This window comes from Ostrinia nubilalis, chromosome 19, assembly GCF_963855985.1.
Source record: "Ostrinia nubilalis chromosome 19, ilOstNubi1.1, whole genome shotgun sequence".
NCBI classification, from domain to species: Eukaryota; Metazoa; Arthropoda; class Insecta; order Lepidoptera; family Crambidae; genus Ostrinia; species Ostrinia nubilalis.
In genome coordinates, this window is record NC_087106.1 from 10,301,987 (window position 1) to 10,313,502 (window position 11,516).

Below are 11,516 nucleotides of genomic sequence, written 5' to 3' on the forward strand. Positions count from 1 at the left end.
AAGTGCGATTCTGTAACAGAAATGAAATTGGTATGCGGTCGACTGTACAAAACAAATTGGAATATCGCTTTCGTTTCGTTTCGTGTTTCAGTTGTTTGTTGTTCATGACGGTTCGGTAACAGATTATTGGCTTTTATAAAAACTGACGTGAAACTCCTATACTAAAAAGTTTGGTTGCCAAATCTATAGAGAATACAGCCTACACATAGGTATTCTGTTTTGTTACTAGCTACAGGTTTTGCTGTATGAATAAATAATACGGTTACTAGTTATTGTCCCGGTGAACTTCATAATGCCATAAAATTTAATAAATTTTAATAAATATTATAAATTTTACAAATAACAATTCACTCTACAGCCAATAGGGGCGGAGCAGAAAAAATAAATGTTGTAAAAACGGGTAGGTAATATTATTCAAACTATTCTATCATATTTTAGAATTTAGCTTTTTAAAATGTCGATAAATGTGAAATTTTAATTATGTTGTTGGTAAATCTTTAACAATAAATAAATAAACTATTTGCACGCGTACGAAGTCGCGGGCACAGCTAGTTTGGAAAAACACATTTTCTTTTGAAATAAATATTTCACTTGCGTAGCAAATACATCACAGTTTGACGTCATCTAAATCAGAGGGAGCTGGAATTTGTTGTGTGAATGTGTTTTCTTATTTTACCGTCTCAGATAAATCATAAATGAAAGGTTCAATGTTGTTTTAGAATGGGAAACGCCAGCGATGATGGGGAAAATGGAATCTTTCAAACTAAATATAAATAGCGCAGAATAAAAAAAAGGATTTATAAGACATGGTCAATAGCGTCAACATCTTTAACTACACAAATATTATAAGGTAAGTCACGTTTTAATACAGCTTGACGTTTCGGTTGTACAAATTACAGCCGTGGAGTTAGCTGCGCACCCGGCAGCCGTGACGTCACATCGACATTCTTTTGGTCTCACAAAAAAGCTTTTATCTTTGGGAAATAACTCATGTACTTCAAAATGCAATAATTAAATCAGCGTAGGGACTTGCTTCACTGCCTACATCCGAAACTATCCGAAACTTTTGAGTCGGTTATGCTTACGGTTACGGATATTTTTTTATTTCGGGTATCCGAAAGTTTCAGTTACGGTTACGGATATCCATAACATCCCTGCTACTTACTATTGCCTCAGGGCTAGTCATACTCGTATTACAAGACATTGGCAAAGAGCGCTATGTCTAACTGTTCGCAAAAAACAGTAAGCAAAAACCTACGCTGCGTCTAGATTTCCAGATTCGTCTAGCCAAACTTGAACAAATAACAAAATTGGGTTTAAGATATTCTGCGTAATTTTGAGGCAAATATTGGGCGAACTAGGGTTGATCAGAAACTTGATTAGGCAAGTTTCAAAGTTGTAGTAAGCAGGGTATCTATTCTAGATAAAAAAATCTTGTTGATCTAGAACTTAATTCAGTCAGTACCTGAGGTATGGGAACGGCACGGGAGGGGTGACGTTCGTTTCAGCCAAATGCTGGACAAAGGCCTCCCCCAAGGTTTTCCACAATGAACGGTCCTGCGCGCATCCAGGCTCTTCCCGCGACCTTTACCAGATCGTCGGTCCACCTAGTAGGAGGCCTGCCCACGCTACGTCTTCCAGCCCGTGGTCGCCACTCGAGAACTTTCCTGCCCCAACGGCCATCGTCTCTACGAGCTATGTGCCCAGCCCACTGCCACTTGATTTTAGCAATTCTGCGGGGAGGGGTGACATTGGCATAATTATGACGAGAGCATACAAAAATTTTAAACACATCTTAAGTTTTGCTGACTCAATACCCTTAGTACTGATTTAAGCGCTAGGCTTATACATAGTTGGTGGATTTTCTCATGATTTCATCAAAGTAAGTTTGATGGTTTTTGTGTGAGGGGTAACAAAACCATTTATTTCAATTATTTCGATAAATTTTCCATAATGGATTCCCTTGTTCCGTTAACGTAACTGCCGTTATTAATATAAATTATAGAGGTCGATACGCGGCTGTTAAATATCTATAGGAAAACTATAGGTACCTACCTATGTTAAATTTATACTTTTATACTGTAATATTATCAAGCTAAAGTGTGTTTTTTGCTTTGGTTGAACGCGCGCTATTCTCAGGTTTTAATTGATGTGATTTGATTTTCATTTTTGTGTTTAAAAAAGTCAATTTATCGATGTTAGCTACATCACACTATGACCAATAGGAGCCGAGCATCAATAGAAAATGTTGCAAAATTGGATAAAAAATACCAACTTTTTTCACGCGTAAGAAGTCGCGGGCCCATAATGTAGGTAAATTCATTTATTTATCTTCACATTCAAAAACTTCCAAAAACCAGACGGATTTCGTGAATAATAATAAATCTCGAGGGCTCCATCAGACTTTATTTATTACACCCAAAACTTCAACTTTACTTAAGTTATTAAAGGCGTGATACACAAACCCAGTCACGTCAGTCATATCACGTAGTATCAGCAGCACATTAAAGTATGCATTTCTGTCGAAAAATAGATCTTATTTCCAAGCTATAAGATGTACTGTGTATAGCTTGGTTTGCTCGTTCTTACCACAGTCACTCGGATCACGTACCTCAATCACGTAAGAGAACTCGTGTGGTATCGGTTATTACTTTATTACTGCATTTATTACTGAGCAGTAATGAACGAAGTTTGTTGATAACACGGCCTGGATTACTGGGAATCTTGATTGGATGTATATTTGGTATTCTATTAATAAGTTACAAGACGCTCATTGAATGTAAATGTATACCTACCTAAGAGGCAATACGAAACTCACGATGTGGATTTTTTTCAAAGACCGCTGTAACCTTTTTAGATCCGCAACTAGGTACGTTAACGTTGTACAGTGAAAAAATTATTTCCAGCACATTTGATATACAGGATGTTTGGCGGATGGTTAGACAAACTTCGTGGGTGTATAGGTAAGGTCATTTTAAGAATACAAGTTCGCCCATTTGACCCTAAGTGAGCTACTTTTTTTAAAATTTTGCTTTAATGTATTTTTTTCCGAAATTTGACCTGAAAACTGCTTAAATTTTTTTTTGGCGCGCGGTACAAAACACGCGCTCAGCTCATCATTGTAAACAAAATTAAAGTCCTCATTTCAAGACTAACTATATCACTATTCTAAATATTTAAAATCAATTACTTCTACAAATACATTCAAGCCTTACTTAACACTATTTCCCCACAAAGACGGGCGTTAGGAACAGGATATTGGAAGTTAAGCGACTTGGCCGGCAGGAAATTGGTCGTTAGTGTATTTGACCTGGAGCTTTGTGAGCCTTTAAAATAGCCGGCTAATAAGGAAAGCTTAGAGCTTTATAGATCGGAGATAATAGAAAAGGCTCCCCTAAAAATAGGTACCTTTACTTTAGAGTGTTATAACAGTTACTCCCTACGCATAAATGTTTTTTCTGAAATTATCCAATACTTAAAAAAAATTGTTCGCTAGGGCGCAACCATCTGAAACAGGGATTAATTTTTGCTTCTAAAAGTTTAACCATAAAAATGACTTGTTACTGTAGAACCTTCATCCACCCCTTCTCCCATATTATGCAGCAATGCCAAAATCAATTTACTTATCGCCTCTTATTGTTATATTAATATTAAATCCTAATAATAAAGCAATGATAATAAAAATACATCACAAAGATAATTCAGTGCTGATTTTATCGCAATTCTGTTGGGTCGAAACTTATGTTATCTAAACTAATATGCATAATAGAGATAGATTCAGTAACCGATTAATCATACAACTTATTGACATACATAGTATGTAGGTAGGTCGAAATCATGAAATGCTTGCGTTTCAATTACACAAATACCTTTTTGGCGTCAGGAAATGCTTGAAACTCAAAGGTGCCTTAAGATCTGTGAGGCACCTCTGGCCAGATGGAAGGCAGGGTTTAAAACTTGATATTGTGATCTTAGCGAACGTCGCAAAGGTTACATATACGTTACTTCAGCGGCTAGGAATTTGGCCATGTGTGTTCTTAGAATATTTCACTATTTGTAAGCGGCCTTTTTATCAAAAGCGAGTTGGTTTACAAAGGTAGTCTCCACGTGTTTCCAGCAGAACTGACGCCTATCTAGAAATAAACTTCTCAATTATAAAGATGAATCGACGATCTCATAGAGGTCAAAGGCGCTGGATGCAGGCAGCTACCAACCGGTCAATATGGAAATAATTGGGGGAGGCCTATGTTCAGCAGTGGATGTCCTATGGCTGAAATGAAGATGATGAAACGCTATGTTGCACCAAGAAGGTACTATACGTTCGCTTTAAGTTGCGTATGACGTCACTCGAAGGGAAGCGTCTACAACTATAACAAAGTAGTTAGGTATGTTTAAAATATGTTTTATTTATTATTATTCATAAAAATTGTGTATTTGCGTAAAATAAGACACATTGATTGCGTTTTATCACAAACTAATTGCGTTTAATCGCGGTGGGGGAAGGGGACGCGCATTCCACGGACCGCGCAAACTTAGCGCGAACGGGTACCTTTGTTTCATAGAAACCACTGTAACCTCCCTACTTTGTGGAAAAACTTTCACATGAGAATATAATGAATGGCCTATTAATGCCCTTCCCTGGACCAGCTCATTATAGTTAGTTAAACTGCGTATTTTATGTTGTAATATTTCATCATAGTAGAAAATGTATTACTGCTTCGCTTTGGTTGAGTTATGTTAGTTTTTGAGCTAATTTTGCAGTGTTAGTTTGTGTAAACAGCGGCATGCATGCAGCTCCAACTGCTAAGTTTATTTTATGTAGTAGAGTTACATAAAATAAACTGAAGCTAAGCATATAATATGGATTCTAAGTGAATGTTTACCCAATAGAAATCGAACCTCCATAAAGACGTCTCTACCCCATCTGGCACAAAAGCCAGTGCAGTGTGCGATCTATAAATCAATAGAGTTCGCTCTGAATTAGTGCATCGCTAAGTTGGATCAGTTTGTACGTTTGTTCCTGTCGGAGAACTATTCTGGTAGCGCTCTATTTCGAACACTATTGACAGACGACTTCTAAGAGCTCTTTGGAATCAAATGTTTTGAGACGGACGTTTGTCGTCCGTTTGCAGAACCGCACACTGAAAATATTGAAATGAATAATTCACGATGGGAGAAATTAGTTACTGAAAAAAAAATGTTTCAATTATCTTTATTTTACTTTATTATCTTAATAAACCAATCTTTATAACTTTGTTGTTTTTTTTACTGAGGTAGTTTTTACGACCTCTCGCAACCTATAGGGATAGAGGCTTCGCGACCCCCCAAGGGTCACGATCCACACGTTAAAAAACACTGCTAGACTAAATGAGTTATATTTCAGTTGAGTATACATACACAGAGAAGTATTGGTATTAATTATCTCAAAAGATAAATTTTTAGGATACGTGTAGATCTAAAATTACAGATTACAAGAATTCAAAACAGATAATAGTCCAGTCATTTAAGCTTAAATTAGGTAAGAATCTCGGAATTCGAGATACCCAGCTGTAAGTCTGTAAATACTTGTATATTGACACCCTAAAAGTTGTCTCAAAACAACTATTAAATTTTAAGGTCAAAGGTCACAAAAATCGTTCTTTTGCGCTTTTTTTGGAAATATCTCATTTCCTATGGGTTTTTTGCTATTTGTATTTATTATCAATATTGTAGAATACAAAATTCTCTACAAATTTTGTTCAAAAACATTTTTTATACGGTGAACCGTTTTCGAGATAGAGGGCGGCCGCTAGTACTTATAATAAATCTGTAGAGAGGTCAATTCTGTACATGAAATCGATGGGTGCCTGGAATAAAGCCGCAATAGCCATAGCAGCAGTTTTCCGATTAAGCGATTTTCGTAATCTGGGGGTCCCTATACACCTTGTGATTTTTTTTCAGAATTTTATCTTTGAAACTGGCTGATTTACCAAAAGCACTATGGATATTGAATCGTTATTCCCGGAAATTTATTTACCAGAATAATCGTGGCATGTTCAATGTTAAAACTTTTATTTCAAACTTCTACAAGTAACGGCCATTGCGGCTTTGTTCCCCGAAACAAACTATGTGTACCAAGTCACAATAAACATTACCTACTTGTACAATTTCTTTAAACTTTCTTAAATAATAATACTTCATGGTGTTCTTCTATGCAATAAAAATATGTTGATTGGATTTACATTAAGCAATGCTGTGTACCTACCTGACAACTGCTGGACTGGAACACAGTAATGCTGTCAACATTATTGTTAGGCGACAGACTTAGGAAGATAAAGGGGACTTAGGAAGAGAAGAAGGAGGGATATTTGGTTTATGTTCATTAAAGCTTATTTATAATAACAATATGTTTCGCATTGGAGGTAGGAAGCCATAGTTTCTCTGTAGTTGAAGTTTCCTTCTACCTTGAGCCTGATCACAGTTTCCACCAGGTGTGATAAAGGGCAAAAGCTTCCTTGCTGAGAATAAAAACATGTTCTGTTCAGTTATTGTCTCTAAATCTGTTCTACGTAATGTAAACTTAGAAGATTGCCCATATTAATTCACTTTAAGAAAGTCAAAAACATTTAGCGACTTACCACTTTAGTGGAGCGATTACAAAATTAGTGGCCTATTAAGTACATGTTTTTTTGTATTATTATGAATGTCCAGAAAACTGCGGAGTTTTTTAAATTATTTTAGACCTATGAAAGTTCTCATTTTTTATTATTTAAACATTTAAGTTGAAATTTTGAGAATGTTCTGCTAAAAGCATTTTTTGAATGTTTCTAGCAAAAATTTTGAATCTTGCATCAAAGATAGGAAGGTGAATATTTTTTTCAAACATTTGCAATTAATAGCGATATTGTCAAAATAAAGAAATTTGAGATAAGTCAACCCGAAATAAAGATAAGTTTTTTTAAAGCCTACTAGGTCATGAAATTGAAAAAAAGTTACAAAATTATTGATAACTTCTAAACTACGAAAAAGCCGCGGGGAAAAGCGTGTAATATTATAATATTATCATTATGTACTAATGAATTCCACTACTTTATATAAAGATATTAACGAAACACTCTAGATACTTATTCAACTTTGTACTCATTTCGATACGGACCATATGAACATATAATGTACACAGCATTCACCAGTACATTTTCCAAGTCGATCATTAAATTCAAGCAAACCGCTATTACTGTATTCGCCATACATCCTTCAGATCAGCGCACAACGCTGCAATGCACTATTGCTGTATGATTACTTTTGCACTTTTTACCGGAATAAAACCACAATGGACTCTTACGGAACCGACTTTCAAAGTATGAAGCGGCAATATGTATTTCTACCTTTTTTAAGGTATATTCTAAGCACTATAACCTTATGCACATTATATGTTACTCCAGAAAAAATAACGCATCATTTGATATACAAACCATTTGGATACGCCTCGTAGTTTAGTTATTATTCAAAAATTTCACTAAATCTCTTCTCCTGTAAAATTGTGTTTTGTCGATTGCGGCTTTATTCCAGGCACCCATCGAAATATATTTTCAAAATAACTATCAGGGGGTGATTAGTGATCGATACTGATGCCAAAAATGCAATCAGTAAAATTTTTGTCTGTCTGTCTGTCCAAAACAAACACTACTCGACGGATTTTAACGAAACTTGGTACAATTATTCTTCATACTCCTGGGCAGGTTATAGTATACTTAGGAATTCCCACGGGAACAGGAATTAGCGGGAAAATCCTTTTGTATGAAAAATGTAAACGCTTAACGGAAGTTAGACGCTTGAAATTTGGCATGTAGGTACCTTAGTAAACTTAAAGCTTAGTTACAACAAGGAATTCCCGAAATTCCCACGGGAATTAGCAGGAAAATCCTTTTGTATGAAAAATCTAAACCGCTTAAGTTGACCTGAAGTGATGCAGTGACCGCGCGTTCTCCGCCCTCTATCTCGAAAACGGTTCACCGTATAAAAAAAAAATTAAACAAAATTTGTAGAGAATTTAGTATTCTACAATATTGATAATAAATACAAATAGCAAAAAACCCATAGGAAATGAGATATTTCTAAAAAAAAGCGCAAAAAACCGATTTTTGTGACCGTTGACCTTGAAATTTAATAGTTGCTTACACCCTACCATATGTAGGTTTTGAGACAACTTTTAGGGTGTCAATATACACGTATTTACAGACTTACAGCTGGGTATCTCGAATTCCGAGGTGAACTTACTATAATGACTGGACTATAATAATGACTTCCACGAGAGACTATCCCTTAAAAATAATTTATCTTTAAACACAGGTACTAAACGGAATATTTTCGATCAGTTCCAGAATTTGGCCCAACATCTTTCATTCGGATTTATCGTCTCGTACAAACAAAGATTAGTTTGATTGTGATTTATGTTAGCAATCGAATGAACTTGGACTGACATCCATTCAAAATGTCGTTGTCGTTCATTGACATTTTGTTTGTAAATAATGTCCACCATTGAAATTGAGGGTTGTGCCAATGGAGGCCTTTGTCCAGCAGTGGACGTCATTCGGCTAAAACGAACGGTTAGAGGGTAGCCTTACCAGGTATTACAAGTAGTGTCGATGAAGCTCAACAGATAAACACGAACTATCTGTTTCAAATGCGCCATCAAACATGCAAAGACAATTCATGATGGCGACCCAACGACATCGCAAGCGGCAAACTGCCAAACATTTGCTTTGAGCCAGTCCAAACAGCGTTGTGATGCGGCCCGTTATGCAAATGGCGGCCGAGTGCAATCCGCTTCGGGCGACTGGTTCTTGTGTACTTTGGTACCTATCACCTACTAATCCTTGAGTTTTAGTTAACAAAACGATGCCTACATACAGCTTTCTAAAACGTTAAAATAACGGTATCGTTATTAGCTCATGAGCTGCTTTCATAGTGACATTGACATTGACATTTCATAGTCACACTACAAACGTCAGGATAGATAGAGGGACGCGCGCGGGTGACTCCGCGCGCTTTTGTGTCAAGTGTATTTTAAAATGAGGCAATATGAATGTGAAAGTTAAATACCTATCCAGTGTTTTATTTCTGAGAATAGATCTACCGGCCTCTAATAGTAGCTACTTAAAAATTTAAGGTCGTTTGAACAACATCTTAAATCTAGAACTACATACAAGTATTATAATTTTTTATTAAAATTTATCAGGTCATTATTTTTAGTTGATGGCAGAACTGGCACGTCTCTACCTAACTCACTACATCTAATTAATTACTGAATGTTAAATCACTATGCTCGAAGCAAAATTTTCATATTTTCATCTTGAATAATTTAAAACACTTCTTGAACAGCAGAACAAAGTGATACTGCGGTGAAATGAAAATGTGTTCCTTTATACGAAACATTAGACAAATACTTACTTGCCTTTTAATAATGATAAACCTTTTGTAGAAATAAAGGCCTATATTTGACATGGAACGGTAATAAAGGCACAATATTACACACTGTAAAACCCTGGTTTTCCTAAATAAATAAATAAACAAAAACACTTCTAAAAAATAGCTATTTGACGTGTGTAACATAAATATTTACACCCGGCAACATTTAAAGCCTCGTTAAATTAAATATTTAGTGAAAGTCATTTCCATAAAAGTATTTGCTCTGTTTGCCAATATTTTGTCCAGCAACTGGGCTCACTCTACGGCTGGGTTGCACGATCTTACTTTAGCTTTGACAAACGTCAAAAATCTGTTAAACTCCATACAAAAAACACCGGTTATCGTCATAGTTACGGTCAAAGTTAGGTGGTGCAACTCAGCCTAAGATTCTAGAGTAGATTTTTGTTGATTTGGTATTTAATTTATTAATAAAAACATTGAAGATGAGCCCAGTTTCTGGAAGAAAAGATGTTTAAAAATTCAATCGACTGACTTGGCCCGTGGGCCAAGATAAAAGTGGGCCAAGTCACTAAAAGACTTGTTTAGTTTAGGGCTAGGTAATTAATTTATATTTTAAATGAAATCATTCTTACCCAAATATTTTCATCTGAAGCTGACAAATTCACTTAGGACCCACATTATAAGCTCCTACTATGGAATTCATAACAATTTTGTTAGACTTCCAGGCTTATTGTATAAACTCGAGATGTTTGTTCAATTTAACATAAACGGCTTTAATTAAGTGTGGAATCTGCAATATCAGTTTCCCGAGAAGCCTTCAAATGGAATAATTTGTTTTGTAACCTAATTCAGAGGGTATTTAGGGTTATAATAGATCGATGTGCAGAGGGGTTGATGTACTCACTTCTAGACAAGAAACGTCAGGTTTAGCTCTGTGAACTATTAATCTAGTTTGTAGTTACATTTTATTTTGCAATAAGTTTGATAGTCTAAGGTTGACTGTGCAATAGCCATCCTCAGGTTTCTATAAATTGTTATAATTAGATGTGTGGGCGTTTTCCTTTGTCAAAAAAAAATATTTTGTAGCCTTATTAGTTTTTGACTGTCTCCAAAATAATGAGTCGGACTTTAGATATTCTCTGGAAAAGGGCAATGCCACTATAGTCTATCCAATATAGCTTGATTAGAATGACAGCTGTCAAACGAATGTGACTAGTGATGGGTATGTTTCGTACGGTTCACATAGATGTATCGATAAGTTTTCGAAAAAATGATATAAAAAAATGCACCCAATTTTTCTTCATATCTTTATTCATAAAAATGACAATTATAATTTAAATTTGAAGACAGTAAAATTTAAAATTCATGTCAAGGGTGTACAACCTAAGTCGTAGTCATTATCATCAGTGTTCTTCGGTGGATTTTTCCTCTCGTTAGAGGGCGGTGGGCATCTCTTCTAGAGCAACGGTGCTATGAATACCCAAAAAATTACCGGTGATTAATTTCCGATGTTTGATTATTTAAGAATGAAATGTTTTTTGATTTTTAATAGTCAACATTTAGAAAAACTTATAACTTGACTTAAATATGTTAAAACATTTGTTAGAAAAAAATTTAGTTAAATATGTTAAAAAATTAGTTTTAATTTAATATAACATTTGTCGATATGTCCCATCACTAATATTTTTGTAACTCGAGATAACCTTGTAGAGACGTCGTTAATACTCTAGCTTGATTTTTATAATTTCGAATTACTACTAATTGGTGTAATTTAACGCTGCATTTACACGAAATTAACATTTTTATTGGAAGCACTGTCGTCAAAAATATTGTTTGTAGGTCAGACGTGAATTATTTCTTGTCCGCCAATATTTAGCTCTCATTGATCGCTACTACAAATTTATGTCGTTACTTTTGATGGCAGCTGTCATTCTAATCAAGCTATATTGGATAGACTATAGTTTTACTTTTTGTCTCTACAGACGATCGCATTAAGTCGCACTAGAAAATCCTAATCCTGTGTAATTGTATAGAATGCGGAATCACAACAAAAATGTACTTACCTGATAATCTGAAGTTTTGTCCACTGCACTGCACGTCGAATGATT